The sequence below is a fragment of the Neopsephotus bourkii genome, unplaced genomic scaffold (assembly GCF_033783945.1).
Source record: "Neopsephotus bourkii isolate Nb327-2 ecotype Australia unplaced genomic scaffold, CSIRO-AGI_Nbou_v1 NB_281, whole genome shotgun sequence".
In the NCBI taxonomy this organism is placed as follows: Eukaryota; Metazoa; Chordata; class Aves; order Psittaciformes; family Psittacidae; genus Neopsephotus; species Neopsephotus bourkii.
In genome coordinates, this window is record NW_026900790.1 from 674,640 (window position 1) to 689,571 (window position 14,932).

General features: G+C 43.4%; 1 protein-coding gene and 1 long non-coding RNA gene across 3 annotated transcripts in view; one reads left to right on the forward strand and one right to left on the reverse strand.

Moving 5' to 3' along the window:
* LOC133208740 (uncharacterized) overlaps positions 1-14,932 on the forward strand; it is a 220,258-nt gene that overhangs the window by 202,867 nt on the left and 2,459 nt on the right. The window contains exon 2 of the long non-coding RNA XR_009724506.1: positions 10,258-10,334. This is a non-coding gene — a long non-coding RNA (uncharacterized LOC133208740). The remainder of the gene's footprint in view (positions 1-10,257; positions 10,335-14,932) is intronic.
* The window catches only part of CHCHD3 (coiled-coil-helix-coiled-coil-helix domain containing 3), a 162,655-nt gene that overhangs the window by 82,922 nt on the left and 64,801 nt on the right, over positions 1-14,932 (reverse strand). The gene's annotated exons all lie outside the window — the stretch shown is intronic.

A 14,932-nucleotide genomic window follows, 5' to 3' on the forward strand; every position in this document is an offset into this window, starting at 1 on the left:
ATTAAGAGAAACCTGGATTTTCTTTTTAAAATCTCTTAACAAAAAGTCATTTTCATACTGTTTATTTTTTCACTGAGCTGCAGATCTGGGCTATATCAGGTACATCTGCTGTGAGTTCTTCATAGAATCACAGGATAGTTAGGGTTGGAACGGACTTTAAGCTCATCCAGTTCCAACCCCCGGCCATAGGCAGGGACACCTCACACTAAACCATATCACCCAAGGCTCTGTTCAGCCTGGCCTTAAACACTGCCAGGGATGGGGCATTCTCCACTTCTCTGGGCACCCTCTGCCAGTGCCTCACCACCCTCACAGTGAAGATCTTCTTCCTTATATCCAGCCTGAACTTCCCCTGTTTCAGTTTGAACCCATCACCCCTTGTCCTATCGCTCCAGTCCCTGATGAAGAGCCCCTCTCCAGCATCCCTGTAGCCCCCTTCAGATACAGGAAGCTGCTCTGAGGTTTTGTGGTCACCATTCCTCCTTCTCCATTGTGCTGACTTCCAGGCAGCTCAACATGGCAGGGGCAGCAGGATGGGAAGGGGGCAAGCCCCTCATCAGAACAGGAATCATCCAGATCCCTGACCTGCAGCTTACAGGAGGAAGAACAGCCTGGATTCATCACTGCATTGCCCCCATAACAAAGTGCTTTCTTCTGAACCACATCTTTGGTTCTGAATACACCCTCAAAAGTGGCAGCTCATTCCAACTTTTGGAGTTTCCAGTGCAAACTGTTCTTACCTTTTAGCACCCTTACTGCTGCTAAAAGCTTTTTTTACTCTAAGAACTAAAGAAGTATTCTAGAAAACATATTTTTACACCAAAATATACATTCTAGTAGCAAACAAGTACATCTTCAGGGAATGTTGGAAGTATTTCACATTCAGGACACCCAAAGTGAAGCAGAGCTCATAGTGTAGCTCTGGCTAAGCGACTTGTATAAGAAATGCAGGCAGGGCTTTGGGTGTAATTACATAAAAAGGAAAAGCTTGAAAGCAAATATACCTGGTTTAGGCAAACAGGCTTTTTCTTTTCCTCCCACCCCAAGTATATCACTACAAACATTTTTGTATGTGTGTGTGTAAATATTTAAGTATTTATATATTATTATATATTCATATATAAAATACATACAAATACATATTTATGCATTCATACATTTTTATACCATAGAATCCCAGACTGGTTTGGGTTGGAAGGGACCTTAAAGCTCACCCAGTTCCAACGCCTGCCACAGGCAGGGACACCTTCCACTAGAGCAGCTTGCTCCAAGCCCCTGTGTCCAACTTGGCCTTGAACACTGCCAGGGATGGGACGTATATGTGTGAGTGTGTCTCTATACATATATATGCATATATATATATATACAAACATATATGTGTCTATATAAACACAAAAACCCTACCTTGAACCCAAAAATTTCAACAGTGAAGTTCTTGCGCGTTCATTCTCAAAATTAAAGGATTAAGACAAAAGCAAAGGGTTTCCACATGCTATTAGGTGAACATTTCTAATTGGCACTTGGTTAAAAAGCAGTTTCTTTTTGAGGCCTCAAACTTCTTCCATTCTAATCCATGTATAAAGTTTCCAAATGATACCAGGATCATATCTGAAATCTACCAGTGAATTTTGTGGGACCAAGGCTAGGACCTTGGTTCATCTGCAGGGAGGGTTGGTTGGTTTTAATATAAGACTGAGTATCAAAGATGCCCAGTATTTGATTAATCTTCCCTTTGTTCAGCTCCCAAAATTCCAAACCGTTAATACAAGCATTCCCAAACTGCCAAGAAGCAGCAACAGGCTTTTAAATGCATTTTGTGCACAACAACAAACAAAATCAGAAGACAGATAGACAAAGATCTACCCTCATAACTGCAGGCTCCAAAGGATGATGTGCATAGAAACAGTACTAACTAACAGCTCGATTGGGAAGTGTAAGCTCAGGTACAGCCAGGGTCTTTTGACCTGCCTAAGAGCAAGACCTCTTCTTCTTCTCTCCATATAACTACAGTTTTTCATCTAACATGCATGGGAGGAATAACTCTGACAAACACTGTATTCCTGTCTGCCTGTAGATATACAGAGGTTCACAAAGAAAAGCCATTCATCTGAGAGTAAGTACCACAGTGTCGTGGTTATAACCACAATCACAGCTCATCTCCTGGTTCAGGCAACCTGAACCTCTTCAGATGTTATTCTCAGGTAATGACTGTGATAAGTGATAAGACACGGAAAAGTGATAAATGTGGAAGAATTTATTAGGGGCAAAATGGGGAAACCCAGAAGGATCACAGAATCATAGAATAGAATCATAGAACAGTTAGGGTTGGAAAGGACCTTAAGATCATCAAGTTCCAACCCCCCTGCCACAGACAGGGACACCTCACACTAAACCATCTCACCCAAGACCTCGTCCAACCTGGCCTTGTACAGTGCCAGGGATGGAGCATTCACAACCTCCCTGGGCAACCCATTCCAGTGCCTCACCACCCTAACAGGAAAGAATTTCCTCCTTGTATCCAACCTGCAACAATATGTAGAGAGCTGTTATAATCCTCCCCTAAAAGGAGACAGAAGATCTGAAAGCTTTACAATACGGCTAGGAAGGTGGGTGAGGAGGTAGGAGACTTATTCCTCCCAAAGCAAGTGAGAGAAAGAACTGGAACCAGCATCACTACTACTGCTGGGGAAACCAAAACTCATGTTAGAGATACGAATCAGAATCACAGACTGATCTGGGTTAGATGGAACCTTAAAAACCACCCTTTAGGCACTGGAGCTGCTCTGAGGTCTCCCCTTCAGGAGCCTTCTCTTCTCCAGGCTGCCCCAGCCCAGCTCTCTCAGCCTGGCTCCAGAGCAGAGCTGCTCCAGCCCTCGCAGCATCTCCATGGCCTCCTCTGGCCTCGCTCCAACAGCTCCACGTCCCTCTTGTGCTGCTGCCCCAGAGCTGGATCAGGACTGCACGGGGTGTTCTGGGCTCAAGCACACACTGAAGCCGGGTCATGGGGAGCTTCTCATCAACCAACACCCCCAAGTCCTCCTCAGGGCTGCTCCATCCAGTCTCTGCCCAGAAAGATTCTTTCCATTCCCACAGGGTTAAAAAACAAGCCCTACCCTACCAGCAAAACAAGTACCACAGAAGAAAGACCAAAAGTTGCCCAGCTCTGCAGCATAGAATCCCAGAATGGTGTGAATTGGAAGAGACATTAAAGCTCCTTTAGCCCCAAGCCCCGTCCAACTTGGCAAAGAAGAAATTAAAGATAAAACCATGCTGCTGCTTTCCTCATGATGTCTGAAGTAAAATCATTTCTAATATGTCCAGAGATAGAGAAAAAAAGATACAGAACTTGAGAAATGCATAATTACTCTTGTAAGCAATGCAAAGATTGCCTTGGTATGAGAAAACCCCTCTGGATAAAAAGGAATAAAAACATCTAAGAGACTAAGTTAAACAGAAGAGGTTAATAATTTGTGTTCTCTTCTCACTAAGGTTTATATAGCCATAAAACTATTGTGGCAAGAAAATTTAGATTTAAAGGAGAAATTATGGCTACAAACTTTCCCACTGTTCTAAGTATTAAACTTTTATCAAATTAATATGCTTATTAGCAGTATCATACCAGAACCATATCAGAGAGTGAGGCTATTCCCCCTTTTATTTTTACACTATTCCCACTACTGGTGAGCATGGCTTAACGCAAGCACTCTTTGCAATAACGTATTATGGCAGTGAGTCAATAAAACCCATTATCATAAACCCTGACTCTACTCTGACCTACTGCTTCCAGCCCCAAATGCTCATGTATTTGTACACTCACAGGAAAAATAATCTACATGCCACCCTTGCCTACACTTGGGAATGGGAGACCTCAAAACGCTGCTTCAGGTTGCGGCTTAAGAGTCAAAGTGCAAAGGCATTCTCCTGTCTGAAATCACTGTGGTGGAGCTGAAACTCCTGAAATGCTCCATAAAGAAAGGAAATAATCGTGGATTCAGAGAAGGGGTTGGGTTGGAAGGGAGCTTAAAGCTCCTCCAGCTCCAACCCCTGCCAGAAGCAGGGACCCCTTCCACTGGAGCAGCTTGCTCCAAGCCCCTGTGTCCAACCTGGCCTTGAACACTGCCAGGGATGGGGCAGCCACAGCTTCTCTGGGCACCCTGTGCCAGCGCCTCAGCACCCTCACAGGGAAGAGCTTCTGCCTAAGAGCTCAGCTCAGTCTCCCCTCGGGCAGGTTCAAGCCATTTCCCTTGGCCTGTCCCTACAGGCCCTTGTCCCAAGCCCCTCTCCAGCTTTCCTGCAGCCCCTTTAGGCACTGGAGCTGCTCTAAGGTTTCCCCTTCAGGAGCCTTCTCTAGGCTGACCCAGCCCAGCTCTCTCAGCCTGGCTCTAGAACAGAGCTGCTCCAGCCCTCTGCTAAGCCAAAGAATTGAGTTAGAAATGCTCCTTTTTTAGGAGATTTGAGTGATTTTCGTTAGCAGAGCTTTTTAAAAATGCTTTAAACAAATTACAGTCTTTTTTTAGAGCTGTGGAGTATATTTTTCTTTATAAATAATAAAAAAAGCAAGCACTCAGCATGCAATAATAACCAAACATCCAAGAGCCCCACGCCTTGAGAGAGATCTAAGACAGGAACAAATTAACTTAATCCTATTACTTGAAGGTCCAGGCCTGAAAAGAGCTGCTGAACCCTTGTGGTGAACCTGTGTCACTTTGATCTTCATTGTAACAGAAACAGCAAAGTGACATGCTTAAATGGAAAGCACTGCTAACAGATGAAAGCAGGGCAGAGCACCCCATGGATTAAATGTGTTTAGAAGAGTCAGAGGGTGAAAAATAAATAGGAATTATAAGTTTTCTACAGCTCTCTTCCCCCATCTCAGGTCCTTCTTCTCAACTGCTTCCCAAAAGGGCTTTGAATCACTGTAAATATGAAACACATAGCAAGAATGGGGGAACCAGGCTGTGAAGTTCAGTACATCCACAACATGGCCATTTATCTCTTTTTTATACCAAAATACAGAAGCTGGTGTTAAATTAACTACCACATGGACAACTATTACACGGATTACACCCAAATGATAATGGAAGGGCATGTAGATAGGAAATTAAATACAGGAGACGTGATGATGGAAGGAAGGCTCAGTTTGCTGAAGCTTATTCTCCAAAATCACTGCTATCTGAGCTATCATCTGCACTCACCAGTTGGAGGTCACAGGCTGGTTTCCTCAAAGAAATTCTTATTATGAGCTGCAGCCCTTCATATTAATTTTGCTGAGCTAATAACCAATATGTGAGAACTGCTGATGGAAACAAAACTGTCCTTTAAAACTACACCAACATTACAGGTTGAGAAATACAAGGAAAATTTTATACACATAAAATTTATAACATATATATGATTTTTTAATATATATTTATATTTTATATAGGAATTTAGATATATACATTGTATATAAATGTATATTTTTACATATATAAATGCAAGTTCTGTGCAAAAAAACCGCCTCCAACGACTGAGTCCGGGAGCCAGAAAAAAGCCAGTTCCAGGTAATTCTGCACATATTTAAGTACTTTACATGAGAAGCCCTTTGAGCAATAAAACCTCCACTCTCACAAAATCAACCTGGATATGGAGCTCTTCATGGGCACATGAAGAAATTAACCCCAAATCAAATACCCATCATTGCAGGGGCGTTAGAACTATACAACCTTTGGGGGGGTCCCTTCCAACCCAAGCTATTTTATGCTGAGGAAACAAGGGATTCTACAGAGCCCCTACTGCAGGAATGAAGCTGATAAACTGAATGTCATGCACACGCTTACTTGGGCATAGTGCTGCAAAAAACTGTCTTTTTATTGCTAAAAAAGTACTCATTTTCTTCTGAGGTACAAGATATTATCAGCCTGAGCCACCTTCCCTCTGGTTTTCCTACACCCAACTTGAATTTCCAAAGGAAAACACAAGTATTTTAGAAAATAAAGAACAGCCAAGTCTATTAGTAAATATGTATTATAGCTAAATTTGGGTGTATTTTACACATTATCACACCCTCCAGCTTTAAAATCATTTCCCACCCCAAGCAGAAAAAAGTTAGAATACGTACAAATAGGGAAAAGAAAACACATTCTCTCTTTGCTTTCTGCAATAGTTGTCCCTTCAAGTAAAGCCTCCCCATTTATACCCCCTCCATCCCTTCTGATTGCCATATATGACAAGATACGGAACTAGATGATCTTAAGGTCCTTTGCACCCTAACGATTCTATGATTCCCGCAAAGAATAAAAGCAAGGAGGTTGCTGCACTGCAGGGAACTGCCACATGGGGGATTCCAAACTGATGGGAACAACATAGGAAGTCCAGCGAGGGGAGATCACGACATGGAAAAGGTTGAAAATACAATGTTTAATCTTAAAATGACAGGTCAAACTATACACATTTATAGAGATGTTCTATGTATTTCTTACTGGCTTCCTGCTCTAGAAAGCTACACTGCGTTTTGTTGCTGCCTAAAGCTTGGGTTTATTTCTGCATTGCTTCTAGCAGTATAAAACTACAAAAAAAAAACAAAAAAGCAACTTAAACTATTTTCAATATTGGAAGCTTTTCCATTTTGCAGAAATATCAAGTCGAACCCAAAAATCATACAGGCTGAGAGAGCTGGGCTGGGGCAGCCTGGAGAAGAGAAGGCTCCTGAAGGGGAGACCTTAGAGCAGCTCCAGTGCTTAAAGGGGCTGCAGGAAAGCTGGAGAGGGGCTTGGGACAAGGGCCTGTAGGGACAGGCCAAGGGGAATGGCTTGAACCTGCCCGAGGGGAGACTGAGATGAGCTCTTAGGCAGAAGCTCTTCCCTGTGAGGGTGCTGAGGCGCTGGCACAGGGTGCCCAGAGAAGCTGTGGCTGCCCCATCCCTGGCAGTGTTCAAGGGCAGGTTGGACACAGGGGCTTGGAGCAAGCTGCTCTAGTGGAAGGGGTCCCTGCCCGTGGCAGGGGTTGGAACTGGAGGAGCTTTAAGGTCCCTTCCACTACAAACCAGCCTGGGATTCTATTAAATACACCCCCTTACGCACAAATTTATGCATGCACTCATTTCAAATTCATATTTCACACTTCCTATTTTCAGCATTATTCTAAGAACTCACACATATTCCCACCTAGAGCAGTGACTCTGACGTCTAAACTATATTTGAGAGATGTTGTTCTTTAAGCAAATGAAAAATGGTTTCACTACACTGCTCGGGAATACGGGGCAGGAAGGACAAACAGCTTTATTCCATAAGGCCAAGCTGGAAGGAGTCTAGTGTGACATGGTTTAGTGTGAGGCATTCCTGCCCATGGCAGGGGGTTGGAACTGGATATTCTTAAGGTCCTTTCCAACCCAAACAGATTCTGTAACTGCCATTACTAACAGTTATTTGGGTACTAACTGGTAATTCTACTACCAATTCCTTTAACTTTCACTACAGTATCTCACAAAGCAAAAGACCATCCAATAAAAGAAAAGGCAATGTTATGAACATTCATTATACAGGTAAGCAATCGCACACATTGAGGAAGATGTGTTACATTGCCTTGTAAGTCCCCTTCACTTTCCTCAACGGAACTGTCTTTGCTCTGAAGGAGCGCAAGTGCAATCATAGAATGGAAAGGACCTTAAGATCAAGTTCCAACCCACCTGCATGGGCAGGGACACCTTGCTCTAAACCATGTCACCCAAGGCCTTGTCCAACCTGGCCTTGAACACCGCGAGGGATGGAGCATTCACAACCTCCCTGGGCAACCCATTCCAGTGCCTCACCACCCTAACAGGAAAGAATTTCCTCCTTATATCCAGTCTAAACTTCCTCTGTTTAAGTTTGACCCAATACCCCTTGTCCTATCACTACAGTCCCTAATGAAGAGTTCCTCTCAAGCATCCCTATAGGCCCCCTTCAGATACTGGAAGGCTGCTATGAGGTCTCCACGCAGCTTCTCTTCTCCAGGCTGAACAGCCCCAACTTTCTCAGCCTATCTTCATATGAGAGGTGCTCCAGTCCCCTGATCATCCTCGTGGCCTCCTCTGGACTTGTTCCAACAGATCCATGTCCTTTTTATGTTGAGGACACCAGAACTGCACACAATACTCCAAGTGAGGTCTCACAAGAGCAGAATAAAGGGGCAGGATCACCTCCTTCGACCTGCTGGTCACACTCCTTTTGATGCAGCCCAGGATACGGTTGCTTTCTGGGCTGCAAGCGCACACTGAAGCTGGCTCATGTTCATTTTCTCATCGACCAGCACCCCCAAGTCCTTCTCCTCAGGGCTGCTCTGAATCTCTTCTCTGCCCAGCCTGTAGCTGTGCCTGGGATTGCTCCCACCCAGGTGTAGGACCTTGCACTTGGCATGGTTAAACTTCATGAGGTTGGCATCAGCCCACCTCACAAGCGTGTCAAGGTCCCTCTGGATGGCATTCCTTCCCTCCAGCGTATCAACCGAACCACACAGCTTGGTGTCATCGGCAAACTTGTCCCATCCCTTGTTCTTGGGAGCAGAGCCCAGCCCCTCCTGGCTCCATCCTCCTGTCAGGCAGTTGGAGGCAGCCATCAGGTCCCCCCTGAGCCTTCTCTTCTCCACACTGAACCCCCCAGGTCCCTCTGCCCTTCCCCATCACCCTTGTGCTCCAGGCCCTGCACCTGCTCCGTGCCCTTCTCTTGCCTCGCTGCACCACCTCAATGTCTTTCTTGTAGTGAGGGAACAAAAGTGAGCACAGGATTTCAGGTACAGCCTGACTTTCCGGCTTGCATTTTATTCATACCCATAAACAATCCTATTGTCACCAGCATCAAGCTCTAGGCAATCAGATAACTCCCTAAGTTGTGGGGCTACCCTACCATCTCTCCCCCTTGCCTGTGACTTCTGAAGGGGTTTATAACCATCCATGGCAGCTCTCCTGTTTACCAGTTATCCCACCACATTTCTATGGTGGCAACCATGCCATAGTTTTCCTGTTGCACAATGGCTTCCAGCTCCTCCTGTTTGCTAGCCACGCTGCGTGCACTGGTGAAGATGTACTTCAGCTGGGTTATAGATCCAGCCACCTTTTACGGGGAGAAGCCCTAATTCCTACATGACCATTTTAAGGTGTTAGAAACCATGGAAGCACATCAGTAATCCTTCTGTCTTTGCTGCCCACGTGGATCTCCATCCCCTACCATCACTAAGACAGCAGATTAAAGAGCACTGCTAGCACACGGTCCCTCAGACATCAGTGTGCTACCCCCAGGCTTATCTGTAGTAACAACCTAGCATTTGGGGACACAGTGTAAGAACTACCTCCTGGATTTAGAAACTCATTTCACCCAGCACATCATTCACCCAGTAAAGAGAAACCTCTATTTCCCCCCAGTCAGTGTACTTCAGTATTGCATCAATGATGACAAAGTGAGAAGCTCAAATATAGACACTCATATACACTAAAGCAGACCACGTGAAACCACATTCATACGCTTCAAAACAAGACTCCTACTGAGTGAGTAGGCGTTGTGAGAAAAGCAGCTCATTTCCTACTACGCGTGGAGTCACAAGCACCAGCTGAAGGTTTGAAAAGCACAAAATCCCCTTTGAATTACAAGAAAAAAGCTTTCAGATTAGAAATAATTTCCAAGAAAATTGTTTTGGTGTAGAAATACAAAGTGTCTTCAATTTGCTTTTCAACAGACCTTTGCTGGTGAGGTGGAGGCTTCTAAGAAAAACAGGCTTGGCATCAACCAGCTGCATGTCTCCTGTAGCATGTTCTCACCAAGATAAAGAAACCTGCTGCTGCCCTACATGGACCATCCCCATCAAGTGATACAGCTAAGGAGGAAGGAGAGAAAGCAGTCGAAGGGGACATCGGTTCAGAGGTCACCTCTATTACAGCAGCTTGACTGGCCAGCAGGCAAGCATCATAGAATCATAGAACAGTTAGGGTTGGAAAGGACCTTAAGATCATCAAGTTCCAACCCCCTGCCATGGGCAGGGACACCTCGCTCTAAACCATATTACCCAAGGCCTCGTCCAACGTAGCCTTGAACACTGCCAGGGATGGAGCATTCACAACCTCCCTGGACAACCCATTCCATTGCCTCACTACCCTAACAGGAAAGAATTTCCTCCTTATATCCAATTTAAACTTCCCCTGTTTAAGTTTTAATCCATTACCCCTTGTCCTACCACTACAGTCCCTAATGAAGAGTCCCTCCCCAGCATCCCTATAGGCCCCCTTCAGATACTGGAAGCTGCTCTGAGGTCTCCACGCAGTCTTCTCTTCTCCAGGCTGAGCAGCCCCAACTTTCTCAGCCGATCTTCATATGGGAGGTGCTCCAGTCCCCTGATCATTCTCGTGGCCCTCCATGAAGTACAAGACTTCGTAAGGCAGGACTGACAGGTCCAAATAAGGCTGGGCCATCACTTGTAGTCTTTAGTAAAGAACTGGGCATCCCCAGGAGGGACAAAAGAGGGAAAAGCCACTGATAGAACAAAGAGAGACTACAGAAAGAGAACCAAATCAGTCTATTCAAAACACTACAAAAAAAAAAAAAGCTTGTATAAGGCTACTAAGACAATGTTTGTTATTATTTATTCAATGGACTAATAAATCCATGCATCCTTTGGGCTTCTGCCACCACATCACCCATCTGCATATCAACCCTTCATTTTCTTGAACACCTCAAGCCAGAGAACAGTTTTTTTGAGGGGACTTCACTTTTCAGTTCCTCTGATGCAACCTCAGCTTGCAGCTGCTTCTTCCACCATGATCTAATCACAGAATCATAAAACAGGGTTGGAAAGGATCTTAAGATCAACCAGATCCAAACCCCTGCCATGGGGAACACCTCACACTAGACCATGTTGCCCAAGGTTCTTTCCAACCTGCCCTTGAACACTGCAGGGATGGAGCATTCACAACTTCTCTGGGCACCCTATGCCAGTGCCTCAGCACCCTCACAGTAAAGAGCTTCTTCTGTATATCTAACCTGAACTCCCCCTGTTTCAGTTTAAACCCATCACCTTTTGTCCTATCATGTGCTGCTCTGGCTGTTTCCACTAACTCAAAGTTAAGAATTTGGTGGCTCCACAACAACCCTGCTCAGTATAGTGCTTCCACACAGAGCTGGTCCCAAATACGTATCAACTGCTAAATCAGATCAGACATAACACAAAAATATGTTACCCAGTGCACTATACTAAAAGCAATTACTACTCCTAGATATAGTTAAGTCCCTGACTAGAAGTCATTAAAGCTCCACACAAAGCTGCAGACCATAATGGACATTAATTCAATGTCCTCTATTCTGAAAGCACTATTTGCCCTGCCTGACTAAACTCATATGGCTGATTCATTTTAGGCTGAACTTACCCTGGTCTTCCTCCTTCTGCTCTGTCTAGCACTACGTCATCTTGGTACACCGAATTTTAACAATACCAGTTCTGTATTTTTCCTCATTTAACAGCAAAATTTCACATAGATCTTCACACCATAAATTGCTGCTGCGTTCTAGCACATCAAAAAAATATATTGCTGTGAATAGTGTGAGATAATATACTTAATTATATATTGAACTTGTAAAAGCCCTTTGAGAGCCCCCAAGATAGAATTCATTCTATGGAAGCTCTCTTTATTAATAAAAGTACTTAGACCAATTACTTTGAACTTCTACAGACAGTGCCTTATTTCAAACTATTTTAATCAATCCTCACAAAATCTCTTGGCAACAGCATACAGGAAGTGTACAGAGGCAAAGGGAGCCGTGGTCTTTCAGTCAAGCTACCAATTCTTTCTGGTTTATTATTCACTTTGACCATGCGTTTTGATTAATTCAACAAAATAAAACCAATGTGGCTTGTCAGCCTCCAAGTCCTCCTTTATTAAAGGAATTATTATATCCAGCAATCTGGAGGATGCTCAGAGGCTGGAGCACTTCCCTTATGGAGACAGGCTGAGAACACTGTGGCTGTTCAGCCTGGAGAAGAGAAGCTGCGTGGAGACCTCAGAGCAGCTTCCAGTGTCTGAAGGGGGCTACAGGGATGCTGGAGAGGGGCTCTTCATCAGGGACTGCAGTGATAGGACAAGGAGTGATGGGTTGAGACTGAAACAGGGGAAGTTCAGGTTGGAGATTAGGCAGAAGTTCTTCCCTGGGAGGATGCTGAGGCGCTGGCACAGGGTGCCCAGAGAAGTGATGAATGCCCCATCCCTGGCAGTGTTCAAGGCCAGGCTTTACAGAGCCTTGGGCAGCATGGTCTAGTGGAAGATGTCCCTGCTCATGGAAGGCGGGTTAGATCTGGATGATCTTAAGGTCCTTTCCAACCCAAACCATTCTATGATTCTATGAACATAAGAGAGGCTCACACAATTTTCCATCCTTTACTACTCACAAAGTAACTAATCATTCAAAGAGATTTAAATTCATTTGGGTCAAACAAGACTCAACATCATCTTCAAGTCCAGCTGCTCCCACTGAACAGGCTACTGATCCCTCTGCCATGCTTATGGAGTTGTTCCTGTGGATCTAGTGCTCTTTCAGCAAAGAGATGTTGCCCAAAGTAAAATTAGAGAAGTTGACATGAATTGCTGCTAGGCCAATTGGTGAGGGACACTCACCTCTACTAAGGTGAGGAGCTCCTGGAGCCTTTAACTTATTTCCACTACTATTACTGTAAGATGCTCCTCAAAGAGACTGGAGTCTGTCCAGGCAGTAAATGATAGGCATGAGACACTGACTGACTTTCCACTTCAGCTTCAGTCCTCGGTGCTCATTGAAGTTATGTGCAATGGCATATGATTTATATTCTGTGGGATTATTAATATATTTGACAGACGAAATTACTGATGCCTTCAAAGCATGAAGCCATTTCTTCAAGAGAACTTTAATTATTACATATCAAAAAATTGAAAATGGCTTTATTTTACAAGCATTAATTTTATCATCTACGATCTAGTGAAAATTGCCACGGAATTATGGGTTACTACCAGTTCTACTACATCTCTGAACCCAAATATATGCTTGAAGACAATGCACACCACCCAGTTGTTTCAAACTGGCAATTTATGTTTGGTTAAACAGTCTGATGGATGTTAACCAAGAAAACAGGAATTGCTCAGGCATAGCTGCTGTTACTGGTGTTACTTGTTTGGGAGCTCTGTGATTTAGTGAAATCACCAGCAATTGTTTTGTAGGTAATTAAAGCATAAAGCCAAGACCTGTGATTTTCAGCCTTTTGAAAGCAATAATCATTAGAATCCCCAGCCCCATTTAAATGCTTCCCATCTAGGATCACCAGCATCATTTCTGTTATCATTCATTCCCTTTGTATGGCTGTTATTAGTGGCTTTATCCAAATTATACCCGCTGTCTGCTATTTTACTGAATACTCACTACAAAAGTCCATCTCCAACAGATCTGGATCCATTTCTTACTCATGAGAGGGGGGCTGAATTTTAGCATAACTCTTGATTCATCCCAAGCCAGACTTCCATTAGCATACAAATCCGTATTTGAAGTCAAATACAACTTGAAAGACTGGACCGTTGTTTTCTTCCCATTTGTTAAACCAAAGACTGCATTATACAAATTTCACAATTCCCCTAAGTGCCTTGAAAATTACAACCATTTTAGTCCATGATTCACTTTCATGCAGACTCTGACTGCATGCAATTTCCCCCCCTTCCCCATCTCAATTATATCTTAATATTATGGGGGCTGAAATGCATTAAATAAATCATATTTCATAGCAAAGCAATAATACTTACATGCATTTCAGAAGAAATTGTCCTGCATTAGAAATGTATTTATAATGTCATTACCTTATTTTCCACATTGACTCAAGTATGAGGCAGCAGCAACTGCTCCAAGCTACGGATGGAAGCTTTTAGCAAACCTTATGTTTATTCTGCTGCTGGTAATTAGCTGGTTTAGTTAATATAATCCAACATTTACAAACAGCAATTTATCCAATATAGAAACTCGCTCCTGTAATTAGTGAAACATTGTTCTTGATTAAGATTTAATATGCTGGTTGCTGTTGCTGCAATGTACTACATAAAGGGAACGATCGCTAATTTGTCAGAGGACAGTTCCTAGTCAAAGTAATCTCCTGGCACAGCATCAGGAATTTCATTCTCTCTCAACTCTTTTCTGCATGATTTTATCCCATTTGCAAAGTTCCAAATGTTTTAAAGAGAGGGTAATGACAAAAGGAAACGTAAGAGAGAACTACACACCCTCAAAGAGGCCAGAACTGCTTGATTATTCTTTTATCGCAAGACAAGCTTAAGGTGATGCTTAAATTGCCAAGACCTATTAATGCTATTCAAAAATATTTTGAAGAACACACCAAAAAAAAAAAAAAAAAAGGAATGAAATCTATGCCACCATTTGAAAGTCAACACTAAATACGCTAAAATAGCATTAAACTGAAGTAGCAATTGTTCTATCAGTTGTAACAGTGGAGTATCAGGGGCTGCTTTTTGTGTAGGAGAATAAAGAAGAACTGATGGTCAGAAAGAAGATTCTTTGTGAAAACATTTCAGCTCATGGCAGAAAACTTTCCATTTCAATTAGAAGTTTAAGGCCTATACCAAATCCTGAACTGTAATTTCTACTAACAGCACTCTCTGGATACAGGCTTAACTCCAGCAGTGTTACTGAAAGAGAAAGAGGAGTCCAAGACTCTTCTAGTGAATCACTCATCTGAATAGACTGTTACCTGCTAGGAATAGCACATTTGATACTTGCATTATCAAAAGCAAATGAGGCAACTCGGAGTGAAGCACCATTTCAGCTATTTAGAGTTTCAGGACATGTAGCACGTTCCCGTAAAATACACAAGGAACGTGCTCAGAAGCAGCAAACTCTATGCAAGATAAATATTAATGTCTGAATAGAGAGCTGGTTATCTACAAGTCTGAAAATCAGAGCCAAAC